Source organism: Schistocerca nitens, chromosome 2 (genome assembly GCF_023898315.1).
Source record: "Schistocerca nitens isolate TAMUIC-IGC-003100 chromosome 2, iqSchNite1.1, whole genome shotgun sequence".
In the NCBI taxonomy this organism is placed as follows: Eukaryota; Metazoa; Arthropoda; class Insecta; order Orthoptera; family Acrididae; genus Schistocerca; species Schistocerca nitens.
Window position 1 is genome coordinate 367,469,076 of NC_064615.1, and position 15,596 is coordinate 367,484,671.

Below are 15,596 nucleotides of genomic sequence, written 5' to 3' on the forward strand. Positions count from 1 at the left end.
ATTTAAATCAACTTCAAACGTTCCACCAGCAGGGTGCACATGGCTCAAATGAAACTGTTTCAGAACTGGTTGTCGGATTTAGCGCTGACTTGGAGGCCTGGAAATGCGCGAAACAGCCGCCGCCATGCGGTTTGTTAGCACACCGTTGTACAAAACGCAAGGGCTCGTCCGGGATTTGAACCCGGGACCTCCTGCACCCGAAGCAGGAATCATACCCCTAGACCAACGAGCCTGTTCGTTCCGAAAACACACTGCATGTGAATGACGCCACCGAGGATGGTCTCACCATGTACGGCTGCAGCTCACCCAGCGTTCTCTCTGGCTGTCGCGGTTGGATTGTTTTCATCGACTTCTTGTACTATAGGAACCTCACGAATCGGAGAGAGCTCGTAGCCGATGCCCTTGCTAACACAGAAGAAAAACTGTTGCTACCACGAGTCTCCGGGTGGCACATCAGACGATCCGTCGTTTCCGTGGTGTAGCGGTTATCACGTCTGCTTTACACGCAGAAGGTCCCCGGTTCGATCCCGGGCGGGAACACAACAATTTTAATCCGCTTATCGGATTTCATTTCCGGGATGACCTCACGGATGCGTATGCAGAGACAATCAATGTCATATTCTAGATGGATAGGGCGTCATTTTACTGTCAAATACTGTTGCTCTCTTATTGCACCGGTATTTGGTAACTGAGAACGCCCCTAGCTCCATTATGGCTGGCAAAATTTACAACCCGGTTCTTCAGGGCTACTTCAGGTGCGCTTCCTACTGGCTATCCTGAGCTCGCGCTACTCGCCTTGTCACGGCTGTGTCAAAGTGTGAAGGTAACTAATAATGAGAAACTCTTAGCCACGCTCAGTCTTACGTCCCACCCATTGGTTGTTGCCGTCGCTAGTAAGATGAAGGTAGACTGTCGCACAATCAAGCTGAATCTCCACTCACGGTGCACATATTCCGCAAAGACAACCTTGTTTTCCGTTGCAAGAAAAATTACCGTCTGCCTTTCTACCGAATTCCACCTACGTACTTTACTGGTGCCGGATTCTTGTTATATCCACGTGATATAACAGGCGTCTTACTCTTCATTGAGGAGCTGCAACCGGGACTGAGTTCCACCTACTCTTCAGCACGGTCAAAATGGCAGGGCTCGTCCGGGATTTGAACCCGGGACCTCCTGCACCCAAAGCAGGAATCATACCCCTAGACCAACGAGCCACCTGCCCGCACCACTCAAGCTAATCACAAGTAGTGCATCTCCCAGGGAACACAAACTTTCACGTGAATTCGCAAGATAAGCGCTTTCTGCAGGCAGCACTCACCACTGATGAGAAGAATATTAAAGGCACCGAATAAAAAGCGAAATAACTTCATCGAACTCTGCTTATGAACAGCCGGCAGTGCCTCAGTTTCCGTATGTGGTTTCTCAGGGTTAAGAGAAGGCGAATGCACTAAACAAAATAACATCGGGAAAGCAAGCACCAACTCATAATGAAAATATTGAAGAATATATTGCAAGCAAAACTTCCAGAAGACGAATACTGAAGACGCCACAGACAAAAGAATTATTCTATGCAGCAACGATCATCTAGGAAGCGTGAATTGCATGTGCCGCTCCACCACACAACTTCTTTTGATACTGTTTTACTTATTCTAAATTTTCATTACCTGATCGTCTCTAGAATACTGTGTGATTATCACGTGGTTTCCTCCTTCCAACAGCGATAGTGGTAAGTAAATCGACTACAAAATCTTTCAAAGTAGGTCAGACACCAAAAAAAAAAAAAAATCGGAGCTGCGTGTAGCTCATGTCATTCTGCTTCAAAGGTAATTCAGCGGCTGGGAGTAGTGGCGTACTCCTGTAATCCAAGCTTCCGGGAGGCCGTTGTGTGGGAGAGATCTGGAAACAACTACAGATTCGGCCGTTTCGCGAGCTCAGGAACGGCCGCGGTACCTTCATCGAGCTCTGCAGATCAACAGATGACGGTGTGGAAATTTCGGCAAGCGGTGGCTAAGGGTTAAGAGAAGCCGAACGCACTAAACACAAGAACGTCGGGAAACCGAAGCACGTAACTATAAGATTGCGGAATGCAGTGCAAAAGCAAAACTTCGAGAAGACCAACTCTGAAGCCATCGGCGCGCTAGGAGTTACTCCGCGCAGCAGCGATCATCTAGGAAGAGCGAGACGGGGGTGTCGCTCGACCACACAACAAATTTTTACTTAATCCAAATTTGCAATACCGGTTCGTCACTAGAATACTGCGCCTTGGTTCTTCCAAAAGCGATAGTAATAAGCACGTCGACTACAGCGTCATTTAGGGTAGTGAGTCAGACATGGAGAGGATAAAGGGCGGGTGGAATGTGCAACGACAGGGGGCATTGCAGGGCGGGCGCCGACTCCTTGCGCTGTGGCGCCGGCGGCGACCTGGAGGGGCTGGGGCTGCTGGTGCCTCCATGTAGAGCTGCCGCCGAGCCCAGGCGCCGTGCCGCTAACGAAGCGATCGCCTTTGGTGACATCTTTTGCAATAACGACTGCGCGAATCGACGGTATCTCGTAAGGAAAGAAAGAGCAGCAGATGCTGCTGAGGACTCTCCCTCGAGCGTTTCCGATGACTTCTTGAGCTCTTATTCGACATGGCATTCAGGCAGTCAAGGGTGCTGTCGATTGTTTCACACGAATGCGAAATACCGGCATTGTGATTTTTACGCCACAATGGCGATCGTCCTACAAGTTGTATCACATGTGGAGGGCAGAGCGTAGCAGTTTCCGTGGTGTAGCGGTTATAACGTCTGCCTAACACGCACAAGGTCCCCGGTTCGATTGCGGGCGGAAACACGTTTTCGTCGCACTCAGCAAGACACTTGCTACGATCTCTACTGTGACCATTTAAATCAACTTCAAACGTTCCACCAGCAGGGTGCACATGGCTCAAATGAAACTGTTTCAGAACTGGTTGTCGGATTTAGCGCTGACTTGGAGGCCTGGAAATGCGCGAAACAGCCGCCGCCATGCGGTTTGTTAGCACACCGTTGTACAAAACGCAAGGGCTCGTCCGGGATTTGAACCCGGGAGCTCCTGCACCCGAAGCAGGAATCATACCCCTAGACCAACGAGCCTGTTCGTTCCGAAAACACACTGCATGTGAATGACGCCACCGAGGATGGTCTCACCATGTACGGCTGCAGCTCACCCAGCGTTCTCTCTGGCTGTCGCGGTTGGATTGTTTTCATCGACTTCTTGTACTATAGGAACCTCACGAATCGGAGAGAGCTCGTAGCCGATGCCCTTGCTAACACAGAAGAAAAACTGTTGCTACCACGAGTCTCCGGGTGGCACATCAGACGATCCGTCGTTTCCGTGGTGTAGCGGTTATCACGTCTGCTTTACACGCAGAAGGTCCCCGGTTCGATCCCGGGCGGGAACACAACAATTTTAATCCGCTTATCGGATTTCATTTCCGGGATGACCTCACGGATGCGTATGCAGAGACAATCAATGTCATATTCTAGATGGATAGGGCGTCATTTTACTGTCAAATACTGTTGCTCTCTTATTGCACCGGTATTTGGTAACTGAGAACGCCCCTAGCTCCATTATGGCTGGCAAAATTTACAACCCGGTTCTTCAGGGCTACTTCAGGTGCGCTTCCTACTGGCTATCCTGAGCTCGCGCTACTCGCCTTGTCACGGCTGTGTCAAAGTGTGAAGGTAACTAATAATGAGAAACTCTTAGCCACGCTCAGTCTTACGTCCCACCCATTGGTTGTTGCCGTCGCTAGTAAGATGAAGGTAGACTGTCGCACAATCAAGCTGAATCTCCACTCACGGTGCACATATTCCGCAAAGACAACCTTGTTTTCCGTTGCAAGAAAAATTACCGTCTGCCTTTCTACCGAATTCCACCTACGTACTTTACTGGTGCCGGATTCTTGTTATATCCACGTGATATAACAGGCGTCTTACTCTTCATTGAGGAGCTGCAACCGGGACTGAGTTCCACCTACTCTTCAGCACGGTCAAAATGGCAGGGCTCGTCCGGGATTTGAACCCGGGACCTCCTGCACCCAAAGCAGGAATCATACCCCTAGACCAACGAGCCACCTGCCCGCACCACTCAAGCTAATCACAAGTAGTGCATCTCCCAGGGAACACAAACTTTCACGTGAATTCGCAAGATAAGCGCTTTCTGCAGGCAGCACTCACCACTGATGAGAAGAATATTAAAGGCACCGAATAAAAAGCGAAATAACTTCATCGAACTCTGCTTATGAACAGCCGGCAGTGCCTCAGTTTCCGTATGTGGTTTCTCAGGGTTAAGAGAAGGCGAATGCACTAAACAAAATAACATCGGGAAAGCAAGCACCAACTCATAATGAAAATATTGAAGAATATATTGCAAGCAAAACTTCCAGAAGACGAATACTGAAGACGCCACAGACAAAAGAATTATTCTATGCAGCAACGATCATCTAGGAAGCGTGAATTGCATGTGCCGCTCCACCACACAACTTCTTTTGATACTGTTTTACTTATTCTAAATTTTCATTACCTGATCGTCTCTAGAATACTGTGTGATTATCACGTGGTTTCCTCCTTCCAACAGCGATAGTGGTAAGTAAATCGACTACAAAATCTTTCAAAGTAGGTCAGACACCAAAAAAAAAAAAAATCGGAGCTGCGTGTAGCTCATGTCATTCTGCTTCAAAGGTAATTCAGCGGCTGGGAGTAGTGGCGTACTCCTGTAATCCAAGCTTCCGGGAGGCCGTTGTGTGGGAGAGATCTGGAAACAACTACAGATTCGGCCGTTTCGCGAGCTCAGGAACGGCCGCGGTACCTTCATCGAGCTCTGCAGATCAACAGATGACGGTGTGGAAATTTCGGCAAGCGGTGGCTAAGGGTTAAGAGAAGCCGAACGCACTAAACACAAGAACGTCGGGAAACCGAAGCACGTAACTATAAGATTGCGGAATGCAGTGCAAAAGCAAAACTTCGAGAAGACCAACTCTGAAGCCATCGGCGCGCTAGGAGTTACTCCGCGCAGCAGCGATCATCTAGGAAGAGCGAGACGGGGGTGTCGCTCGACCACACAACAAATTTTTACTTAATCCAAATTTGCAATACCGGTTCGTCACTAGAATACTGCGCCTTGGTTCTTCCAAAAGCGATAGTAATAAGCACGTCGACTACAGCGTCATTTAGGGTAGTGAGTCAGACATGGAGAGGATAAAGGGCGGGTGGAATGTGCAACGACAGGGGGCATTGCAGGGCGGGCGCCGACTCCTTGCGCTGTGGCGCCGGCGGCGACCTGGAGGGGCTGGGGCTGCTGGTGCCTCCATGTAGAGCTGCCGCCGAGCCCAGGCGCCGTGCCGCTAACGAAGCGATCGCCTTTGGTGACATCTTTTGCAATAACGACTGCGCGAATCGACGGTATCTCGTAAGGAAAGAAAGAGCAGCAGATGCTGCTGAGGACTCTCCCTCGAGCGTTTCCGATGACTTCTTGAGCTCTTATTCGACATGGCATTCAGGCAGTCAAGGGTGCTGTCGATTGTTTCACACGAATGCGAAATACCGGCATTGTGATTTTTACGCCACAATGGCGATCGTCCTACAAGTTGTATCACATGTGGAGGGCAGAGCGTAGCAGTTTCCGTGGTGTAGCGGTTATAACGTCTGCCTAACACGCACAAGGTCCCCGGTTCGATTGCGGGCGGAAACACGTTTTCGTCGCACTCAGCAAGACACTTGCTACGATCTCTACTGTGACCATTTAAATCAACTTCAAACGTTCCACCAGCAGGGTGCACATGGCTCAAATGAAACTGTTTCAGAACTGGTTGTCGGATTTAGCGCTGACTTGGAGGCCTGGAAATGCGCGAAACAGCCGCCGCCATGCGGTTTGTTAGCACACCGTTGTACAAAACGCAAGGGCTCGTCCGGGATTTGAACCCGGGACCTCCTGCACCCGAAGCAGGAATCATACCCCTAGACCAACGAGCCTGTTCGTTCCGAAAACACACTGCATGTGAATGACGCCACCGAGGATGGTCTCACCATGTACGGCTGCAGCTCACCCAGCGTTCTCTCTGGCTGTCGCGGTTGGATTGTTTTCATCGACTTCTTGTACTATAGGAACCTCACGAATCGGAGAGAGCTCGTAGCCGATGCCCTTGCTAACACAGAAGAAAAACTGTTGCTACCACGAGTCTCCGGGTGGCACATCAGACGATCCGTCGTTTCCGTGGTGTAGCGGTTATCACGTCTGCTTTACACGCAGAAGGTCCCCGGTTCGATCCCGGGCGGGAACACAACAATTTTAATCCGCTTATCGGATTTCATTTCCGGGATGACCTCACGGATGCGTATGCAGAGACAATCAATGTCATATTCTAGATGGATAGGGCGTCATTTTACTGTCAAATACTGTTGCTCTCTTATTGCACCGGTATTTGGTAACTGAGAACGCCCCTAGCTCCATTATGGCTGGCAAAATTTACAACCCGGTTCTTCAGGGCTACTTCAGGTGCGCTTCCTACTGGCTATCCTGAGCTCGCGCTACTCGCCTTGTCACGGCTGTGTCAAAGTGTGAAGGTAACTAATAATGAGAAACTCTTAGCCACGCTCAGTCTTACGTCCCACCCATTGGTTGTTGCCGTCGCTAGTAAGATGAAGGTAGACTGTCGCACAATCAAGCTGAATCTCCACTCACGGTGCACATATTCCGCAAAGACAACCTTGTTTTCCGTTGCAAGAAAAATTACCGTCTGCCTTTCTACCGAATTCCACCTACGTACTTTACTGGTGCCGGATTCTTGTTATATCCACGTGATATAACAGGCGTCTTACTCTTCATTGAGGAGCTGCAACCGGGACTGAGTTCCACCTACTCTTCAGCACGGTCAAAATGGCAGGGCTCGTCCGGGATTTGAACCCGGGACCTCCTGCACCCAAAGCAGGAATCATACCCCTAGACCAACGAGCCACCTGCCCGCACCACTCAAGCTAATCACAAGTAGTGCATCTCCCAGGGAACACAAACTTTCACGTGAATTCGCAAGATAAGCGCTTTCTGCAGGCAGCACTCACCACTGATGAGAAGAATATTAAAGGCACCGAATAAAAAGCGAAATAACTTCATCGAACTCTGCTTATGAACAGCCGGCAGTGCCTCAGTTTCCGTATGTGGTTTCTCAGGGTTAAGAGAAGGCGAATGCACTAAACAAAATAACATCGGGAAAGCAAGCACCAACTCATAATGAAAATATTGAAGAATATATTGCAAGCAAAACTTCCAGAAGACGAATACTGAAGACGCCACAGACAAAAGAATTATTCTATGCAGCAACGATCATCTAGGAAGCGTGAATTGCATGTGCCGCTCCACCACACAACTTCTTTTGATACTGTTTTACTTATTCTAAATTTTCATTACCTGATCGTCTCTAGAATACTGTGTGATTATCACGTGGTTTCCTCCTTCCAACAGCGATAGTGGTAAGTAAATCGACTACAAAATCTTTCAAAGTAGGTCAGACACCAAAAAAAAAAAAAATCGGAGCTGCGTGTAGCTCATGTCATTCTGCTTCAAAGGTAATTCAGCGGCTGGGAGTAGTGGCGTACTCCTGTAATCCAAGCTTCCGGGAGGCCGTTGTGTGGGAGAGATCTGGAAACAACTACAGATTCGGCCGTTTCGCGAGCTCAGGAACGGCCGCGGTACCTTCATCGAGCTCTGCAGATCAACAGATGACGGTGTGGAAATTTCGGCAAGCGGTGGCTAAGGGTTAAGAGAAGCCGAACGCACTAAACACAAGAACGTCGGGAAACCGAAGCACGTAACTATAAGATTGCGGAATGCAGTGCAAAAGCAAAACTTCGAGAAGACCAACTCTGAAGCCATCGGCGCGCTAGGAGTTACTCCGCGCAGCAGCGATCATCTAGGAAGAGCGAGACGGGGGTGTCGCTCGACCACACAACAAATTTTTACTTAATCCAAATTTGCAATACCGGTTCGTCACTAGAATACTGCGCCTTGGTTCTTCCAAAAGCGATAGTAATAAGCACGTCGACTACAGCGTCATTTAGGGTAGTGAGTCAGACATGGAGAGGATAAAGGGCGGGTGGAATGTGCAACGACAGGGGGCATTGCAGGGCGGGCGCCGACTCCTTGCGCTGTGGCGCCGGCGGCGGCCTGGAGGGGCTGGGGCTGCTGGTGCCTCCATGTAGAGCTGCCGCCGAGCCCAGGCGCCGTGCCGCTAACGAAGCGATCGCCTTTGGTGACATCTTTTGCAATAACGACTGCGCGAATCGACGGTATCTCGTAAGGAAAGAAAGAGCAGCAGATGCTGCTGAGGACTCTCCCTCGAGCGTTTCCGATGACTTCTTGAGCTCTTATTCGACATGGCATTCAGGCAGTCAAGGGTGCTGTCGATTGTTTCACACGAATGCGAAATACCGGCATTGTGATTTTTACGCCACAATGGCGATCGTCCTACAAGTTGTATCACATGTGGAGGGCAGAGCGTAGCAGTTTCCGTGGTGTAGCGGTTATAACGTCTGCCTAACACGCACAAGGTCCCCGGTTCGATTGCGGGCGGAAACACGTTTTCGTCGCACTCAGCAAGACACTTGCTACGATCTCTACTGTGACCATTTAAATCAACTTCAAACGTTCCACCAGCAGGGTGCACATGGCTCAAATGAAACTGTTTCAGAACTGGTTGTCGGATTTAGCGCTGACTTGGAGGCCTGGAAATGCGCGAAACAGCCGCCGCCATGCGGTTTGTTAGCACACCGTTGTACAAAACGCAAGGGCTCGTCCGGGATTTGAACCCGGGACCTCCTGCACCCGAAGCAGGAATCATACCCCTAGACCAACGAGCCTGTTCGTTCCGAAAACACACTGCATGTGAATGACGCCACCGAGGATGGTCTCACCATGTACGGCTGCAGCTCACCCAGCGTTCTCTCTGGCTGTCGCGGTTGGATTGTTTTCATCGACTTCTTGTACTATAGGAACCTCACGAATCGGAGAGAGCTCGTAGCCGATGCCCTTGCTAACACAGAAGAAAAACTGTTGCTACCACGAGTCTCCGGGTGGCACATCAGACGATCCGTCGTTTCCGTGGTGTAGCGGTTATCACGTCTGCTTTACACGCAGAAGGTCCCCGGTTCGATCCCGGGCGGGAACACAACAATTTTAATCCGCTTATCGGATTTCATTTCCGGGATGACCTCACGGATGCGTATGCAGAGACAATCAATGTCATATTCTAGATGGATAGGGCGTCATTTTACTGTCAAATACTGTTGCTCTCTTATTGCACCGGTATTTGGTAACTGAGAACGCCCCTAGCTCCATTATGGCTGGCAAAATTTACAACCCGGTTCTTCAGGGCTACTTCAGGTGCGCTTCCTACTGGCTATCCTGAGCTCGCGCTACTCGCCTTGTCACGGCTGTGTCAAAGTGTGAAGGTAACTAATAATGAGAAACTCTTAGCCACGCTCAGTCTTACGTCCCACCCATTGGTTGTTGCCGTCGCTAGTAAGATGAAGGTAGACTGTCGCACAATCAAGCTGAATCTCCACTCACGGTGCACATATTCCGCAAAGACAACCTTGTTTTCCGTTGCAAGAAAAATTACCGTCTGCCTTTCTACCGAATTCCACCTACGTACTTTACTGGTGCCGGATTCTTGTTATATCCACGTGATATAACAGGCGTCTTACTCTTCATTGAGGAGCTGCAACCGGGACTGAGTTCCACCTACTCTTCAGCACGGTCAAAATGGCAGGGCTCGTCCGGGATTTGAACCCGGGACCTCCTGCACCCAAAGCAGGAATCATACCCCTAGACCAACGAGCCACCTGCCCGCACCACTCAAGCTAATCACAAGTAGTGCATCTCCCAGGGAACACAAACTTTCACGTGAATTCGCAAGATAAGCGCTTTCTGCAGGCAGCACTCACCACTGATGAGAAGAATATTAAAGGCACCGAATAAAAAGCGAAATAACTTCATCGAACTCTGCTTATGAACAGCCGGCAGTGCCTCAGTTTCCGTATGTGGTTTCTCAGGGTTAAGAGAAGGCGAATGCACTAAACAAAATAACATCGGGAAAGCAAGCACCAACTCATAATGAAAATATTGAAGAATATATTGCAAGCAAAACTTCCAGAAGACGAATACTGAAGACGCCACAGACAAAAGAATTATTCTATGCAGCAACGATCATCTAGGAAGCGTGAATTGCATGTGCCGCTCCACCACACAACTTCTTTTGATACTGTTTTACTTATTCTAAATTTTCATTACCTGATCGTCTCTAGAATACTGTGTGATTATCACGTGGTTTCCTCCTTCCAACAGCGATAGTGGTAAGTAAATCGACTACAAAATCTTTCAAAGTAGGTCAGACACCAAAAAAAAAAAAAAATCGGAGCTGCGTGTAGCTCATGTCATTCTGCTTCAAAGGTAATTCAGCGGCTGGGAGTAGTGGCGTACTCCTGTAATCCAAGCTTCCGGGAGGCCGTTGTGTGGGAGAGATCTGGAAACAACTACAGATTCGGCCGTTTCGCGAGCTCAGGAACGGCCGCGGTACCTTCATCGAGCTCTGCAGATCAACAGATGACGGTGTGGAAATTTCGGCAAGCGGTGGCTAAGGGTTAAGAGAAGCCGAACGCACTAAACACAAGAACGTCGGGAAACCGAAGCACGTAACTATAAGATTGCGGAATGCAGTGCAAAAGCAAAACTTCGAGAAGACCAACTCTGAAGCCATCGGCGCGCTAGGAGTTACTCCGCGCAGCAGCGATCATCTAGGAAGAGCGAGACGGGGGTGTCGCTCGACCACACAACAAATTTTTACTTAATCCAAATTTGCAATACCGGTTCGTCACTAGAATACTGCGCCTTGGTTCTTCCAAAAGCGATAGTAATAAGCACGTCGACTACAGCGTCATTTAGGGTAGTGAGTCAGACATGGAGAGGATAAAGGGCGGGTGGAATGTGCAACGACAGGGGGCATTGCAGGGCGGGCGCCGACTCCTTGCGCTGTGGCGCCGGCGGCGGCCTGGAGGGGCTGGGGCTGCTGGTGCCTCCATGTAGAGCTGCCGCCGAGCCCAGGCGCCGTGCCGTGCCGCTAACGAAGCGATCGCCTTTGGTGACATCTTTTGCAATAACGACTGCGCGAATCGACGGTATCTCGTAAGGAAAGAAAGAGCAGCAGATGCTGCTGAGGACTCTCCCTCGAGCGTTTCCGATGACTTCTTGAGCTCTTATTCGACATGGCATTCAGGCAGTCAAGGGTGCTGTCGATTGTTTCACACGAATGCGAAATACCGGCATTGTGATTTTTACGCCACAATGGCGATCGTCCTACAAGTTGTATCACATGTGGAGGGCAGAGCGTAGCAGTTTCCGTGGTGTAGCGGTTATAACGTCTGCCTAACACGCACAAGGTCCCCGGTTCGATTGCGGGCGGAAACACGTTTTCGTCGCACTCAGCAAGACACTTGCTACGATCTCTACTGTGACCATTTAAATCAACTTCAAACGTTCCACCAGCAGGGTGCACATGGCTCAAATGAAACTGTTTCAGAACTGGTTGTCGGATTTAGCGCTGACTTGGAGGCCTGGAAATGCGCGAAACAGCCGCCGCCATGCGGTTTGTTAGCACACCGTTGTACAAAACGCAAGGGCTCGTCCGGGATTTGAACCCGGGACCTCCTGCACCCGAAGCAGGAATCATACCCCTAGACCAACGAGCCTGTTCGTTCCGAAAACACACTGCATGTGAATGACGCCACCGAGGATGGTCTCACCATGTACGGCTGCAGCTCACCCAGCGTTCTCTCTGGCTGTCGCGGTTGGATTGTTTTCATCGACTTCTTGTACTATAGGAACCTCACGAATCGGAGAGAGCTCGTAGCCGATGCCCTTGCTAACACAGAAGAAAAACTGTTGCTACCACGAGTCTCCGGGTGGCACATCAGACGATCCGTCGTTTCCGTGGTGTAGCGGTTATCACGTCTGCTTTACACGCAGAAGGTCCCCGGTTCGATCCCGGGCGGGAACACAACAATTTTAATCCGCTTATCGGATTTCATTTCCGGGATGACCTCACGGATGCGTATGCAGAGACAATCAATGTCATATTCTAGATGGATAGGGCGTCATTTTACTGTCAAATACTGTTGCTCTCTTATTGCACCGGTATTTGGTAACTGAGAACGCCCCTAGCTCCATTATGGCTGGCAAAATTTACAACCCGGTTCTTCAGGGCTACTTCAGGTGCGCTTCCTACTGGCTATCCTGAGCTCGCGCTACTCGCCTTGTCACGGCTGTGTCAAAGTGTGAAGGTAACTAATAATGAGAAACTCTTAGCCACGCTCAGTCTTACGTCCCACCCATTGGTTGTTGCCGTCGCTAGTAAGATGAAGGTAGACTGTCGCACAATCAAGCTGAATCTCCACTCACGGTGCACATATTCCGCAAAGACAACCTTGTTTTCCGTTGCAAGAAAAATTACCGTCTGCCTTTCTACCGAATTCCACCTACGTACTTTACTGGTGCCGGATTCTTGTTATATCCACGTGATATAACAGGCGTCTTACTCTTCATTGAGGAGCTGCAACCGGGACTGAGTTCCACCTACTCTTCAGCACGGTCAAAATGGCAGGGCTCGTCCGGGATTTGAACCCGGGACCTCCTGCACCCAAAGCAGGAATCATACCCCTAGACCAACGAGCCACCTGCCCGCACCACTCAAGCTAATCACAAGTAGTGCATCTCCCAGGGAACACAAACTTTCACGTGAATTCGCAAGATAAGCGCTTTCTGCAGGCAGCACTCACCACTGATGAGAAGAATATTAAAGGCACCGAATAAAAAGCGAAATAACTTCATCGAACTCTGCTTATGAACAGCCGGCAGTGCCTCAGTTTCCGTATGTGGTTTCTCAGGGTTAAGAGAAGGCGAATGCACTAAACAAAATAACATCGGGAAAGCAAGCACCAACTCATAATGAAAATATTGAAGAATATATTGCAAGCAAAACTTCCAGAAGACGAATACTGAAGACGCCACAGACAAAAGAATTATTCTATGCAGCAACGATCATCTAGGAAGCGTGAATTGCATGTGCCGCTCCACCACACAACTTCTTTTGATACTGTTTTACTTATTCTAAATTTTCATTACCTGATCGTCTCTAGAATACTGTGTGATTATCACGTGGTTTCCTCCTTCCAACAGCGATAGTGGTAAGTAAATCGACTACAAAATCTTTCAAAGTAGGTCAGACACCAAAAAAAAAAAAAAATCGGAGCTGCGTGTAGCTCATGTCATTCTGCTTCAAAGGTAATTCAGCGGCTGGGAGTAGTGGCGTACTCCTGTAATCCAAGCTTCCGGGAGGCCGTTGTGTGGGAGAGATCTGGAAACAACTACAGATTCGGCCGTTTCGCGAGCTCAGGAACGGCCGCGGTACCTTCATCGAGCTCTGCAGATCAACAGATGACGGTGTGGAAATTTCGGCAAGCGGTGGCTAAGGGTTAAGAGAAGCCGAACGCACTAAACACAAGAACGTCGGGAAACCGAAGCACGTAACTATAAGATTGCGGAATGCAGTGCAAAAGCAAAACTTCGAGAAGACCAACTCTGAAGCCATCGGCGCGCTAGGAGTTACTCCGCGCAGCAGCGATCATCTAGGAAGAGCGAGACGGGGGTGTCGCTCGACCACACAACAAATTTTTACTTAATCCAAATTTGCAATACCGGTTCGTCACTAGAATACTGCGCCTTGGTTCTTCCAAAAGCGATAGTAATAAGCACGTCGACTACAGCGTCATTTAGGGTAGTGAGTCAGACATGGAGAGGATAAAGGGCGGGTGGAATGTGCAACGACAGGGGGCATTGCAGGGCGGGCGCCGACTCCTTGCGCTGTGGCGCCGGCGGCGGCCTGGAGGGGCTGGGGCTGCTGGTGCCTCCATGTAGAGCTGCCGCCGAGCCCAGGCGCCGTGCCGCTAACGAAGCGATCGCCTTTGGTGACATCTTTTGCAATAACGACTGCGCGAATCGACGGTATCTCGTAAGGAAAGAAAGAGCAGCAGATGCTGCTGAGGACTCTCCCTCGAGCGTTTCCGATGACTTCTTGAGCTCTTATTCGACATGGCATTCAGGCAGTCAAGGGTGCTGTCGATTGTTTCACACGAATGCGAAATACCGGCATTGTGATTTTTACGCCACAATGGCGATCGTCCTACAAGTTGTATCACATGTGGAGGGCAGAGCGTAGCAGTTTCCGTGGTGTAGCGGTTATAACGTCTGCCTAACACGCACAAGGTCCCCGGTTCGATTGCGGGCGGAAACACGTTTTCGTCGCACTCAGCAAGACACTTGCTACGATCTCTACTGTGACCATTTAAATCAACTTCAAACGTTCCACCAGCAGGGTGCACATGGCTCAAATGAAACTGTTTCAGAACTGGTTGTCGGATTTAGCGCTGACTTGGAGGCCTGGAAATGCGCGAAACAGCCGCCGCCATGCGGTTTGTTAGCACACCGTTGTACAAAACGCAAGGGCTCGTCCGGGATTTGAACCCGGGACCTCCTGCACCCGAAGCAGGAATCATACCCCTAGACCAACGAGCCTGTTCGTTCCGAAAACACACTGCATGTGAATGACGCCACCGAGGATGGTCTCACCATGTACGGCTGCAGCTCACCCAGCGTTCTCTCTGGCTGTCGCGGTTGGATTGTTTTCATCGACTTCTTGTACTGCCGCCGAGCCCAGGCGCCGTGCCGCTAACGAAGCGATCGCCTTTGGTGACATCTTTTGCAATAACGACTGCGCGAATCGACGGTATCTCGTAAGGAAAGAAAGAGCAGCAGATGCTGCTGAGGACTCTCCCTCGAGCGTTTCCGATGACTTCTTGAGCTCTTATTCGACATGGCATTCAGGCAGTCAAGGGTGCTGTCGATTGTTTCACACGAATGCGAAATACCGGCATTGTGATTTTTACGCCACAATGGCGATCGTCCTACAAGTTGTATCACATGTGGAGGGCAGAGCGTAGCAGTTTCCGTGGTGTAGCGGTTATAACGTCTGCCTAACACGCACAAGGTCCCCGGTTCGATTGCGGGCGGAAACACGTTTTCGTCGCACTCAGCAAGACACTTGCTACGATCTCTACTGTGACCATTTAAATCAACTTCAAACGTTCCACCAGCAGGGTGCACATGGCTCAAATGAAACTGTTTCAGAACTGGTTGTCGGATTTAGCGCTGACTTGGAGGCCTGGAAATGCGCGAAACAGCCGCCGCCATGCGGTTTGTTAGCACACCGTTGTACAAAACGCAAGGGCTCGTCCGGGATTTGAACCCGGGACCTCCTGCACCCGAAGCAGGAATCATACCCCTAGACCAACGAGCCTGTTCGTTCCGAAAACACACTGCATGTGAATGACGCCACCGAGGATGGTCTCACCATGTACGGCTGCAGCTCACCCAGCGTTCTCTCTGGCTGTCGCGGTTGGATTGTTTTCATCGACTTCTTGTACTATAGGAACCTCACGAATCGGAGAGAGCTCGTAGCCGATGCCCTTGCT

The 15,596-nt window shown here is 50.1% G+C and overlaps 17 non-coding genes across 17 annotated transcripts; 5 read left to right on the top strand and 12 right to left on the bottom strand.

The window, feature by feature from the left end:
* Positions 1 to 160: 160 nt before the first annotated feature.
* Positions 161 to 232, bottom strand: Trnap-cgg (transfer RNA proline (anticodon CGG)). The gene has a single exon. It is a non-coding gene; the product is annotated as a tRNA-Pro (tRNA).
* Positions 233 to 467: 235 nt separating this feature from the next.
* On the top strand, positions 468 to 540 carry Trnav-uac (transfer RNA valine (anticodon UAC)). The gene has a single exon. It is a non-coding gene; the product is annotated as a tRNA-Val (tRNA).
* Positions 541 to 1,142: 602 nt separating this feature from the next.
* Positions 1,143 to 1,214, bottom strand: Trnap-ugg (transfer RNA proline (anticodon UGG)). Its single transcript has one exon. It is a non-coding gene; the product is annotated as a tRNA-Pro (tRNA).
* Positions 1,215 to 3,041: 1,827 nt separating this feature from the next.
* On the bottom strand, positions 3,042 to 3,113 carry Trnap-cgg (transfer RNA proline (anticodon CGG)). Its single transcript has one exon. It is a non-coding gene; the product is annotated as a tRNA-Pro (tRNA).
* Positions 3,114 to 3,348: 235 nt separating this feature from the next.
* Positions 3,349 to 3,421, top strand: Trnav-uac (transfer RNA valine (anticodon UAC)). Its single transcript has one exon. It is a non-coding gene; the product is annotated as a tRNA-Val (tRNA).
* A 602-nt stretch (positions 3,422 to 4,023) lies between these two features.
* Positions 4,024 to 4,095, bottom strand: Trnap-ugg (transfer RNA proline (anticodon UGG)). Its single transcript has one exon. It is a non-coding gene; the product is annotated as a tRNA-Pro (tRNA).
* A 1,826-nt stretch (positions 4,096 to 5,921) lies between these two features.
* On the bottom strand, positions 5,922 to 5,993 carry Trnap-cgg (transfer RNA proline (anticodon CGG)). Its single transcript has one exon. It is a non-coding gene; the product is annotated as a tRNA-Pro (tRNA).
* A 235-nt stretch (positions 5,994 to 6,228) lies between these two features.
* Positions 6,229 to 6,301, top strand: Trnav-uac (transfer RNA valine (anticodon UAC)). The gene has a single exon. It is a non-coding gene; the product is annotated as a tRNA-Val (tRNA).
* Positions 6,302 to 6,903: 602 nt separating this feature from the next.
* On the bottom strand, positions 6,904 to 6,975 carry Trnap-ugg (transfer RNA proline (anticodon UGG)). The gene has a single exon. It is a non-coding gene; the product is annotated as a tRNA-Pro (tRNA).
* A 1,826-nt stretch (positions 6,976 to 8,801) lies between these two features.
* Trnap-cgg (transfer RNA proline (anticodon CGG)) lies at positions 8,802 to 8,873 on the bottom strand. Its single transcript has one exon. It is a non-coding gene; the product is annotated as a tRNA-Pro (tRNA).
* Positions 8,874 to 9,108: 235 nt separating this feature from the next.
* On the top strand, positions 9,109 to 9,181 carry Trnav-uac (transfer RNA valine (anticodon UAC)). Its single transcript has one exon. It is a non-coding gene; the product is annotated as a tRNA-Val (tRNA).
* A 602-nt stretch (positions 9,182 to 9,783) lies between these two features.
* Trnap-ugg (transfer RNA proline (anticodon UGG)) lies at positions 9,784 to 9,855 on the bottom strand. The gene has a single exon. It is a non-coding gene; the product is annotated as a tRNA-Pro (tRNA).
* A 1,832-nt stretch (positions 9,856 to 11,687) lies between these two features.
* On the bottom strand, positions 11,688 to 11,759 carry Trnap-cgg (transfer RNA proline (anticodon CGG)). Its single transcript has one exon. It is a non-coding gene; the product is annotated as a tRNA-Pro (tRNA).
* A 235-nt stretch (positions 11,760 to 11,994) lies between these two features.
* Trnav-uac (transfer RNA valine (anticodon UAC)) lies at positions 11,995 to 12,067 on the top strand. Its single transcript has one exon. It is a non-coding gene; the product is annotated as a tRNA-Val (tRNA).
* A 602-nt stretch (positions 12,068 to 12,669) lies between these two features.
* On the bottom strand, positions 12,670 to 12,741 carry Trnap-ugg (transfer RNA proline (anticodon UGG)). The gene has a single exon. It is a non-coding gene; the product is annotated as a tRNA-Pro (tRNA).
* A 1,827-nt stretch (positions 12,742 to 14,568) lies between these two features.
* Trnap-cgg (transfer RNA proline (anticodon CGG)) lies at positions 14,569 to 14,640 on the bottom strand. Its single transcript has one exon. It is a non-coding gene; the product is annotated as a tRNA-Pro (tRNA).
* A 709-nt stretch (positions 14,641 to 15,349) lies between these two features.
* Positions 15,350 to 15,421, bottom strand: Trnap-cgg (transfer RNA proline (anticodon CGG)). The gene has a single exon. It is a non-coding gene; the product is annotated as a tRNA-Pro (tRNA).
* Positions 15,422 to 15,596: the final 175 nt, after the last annotated feature.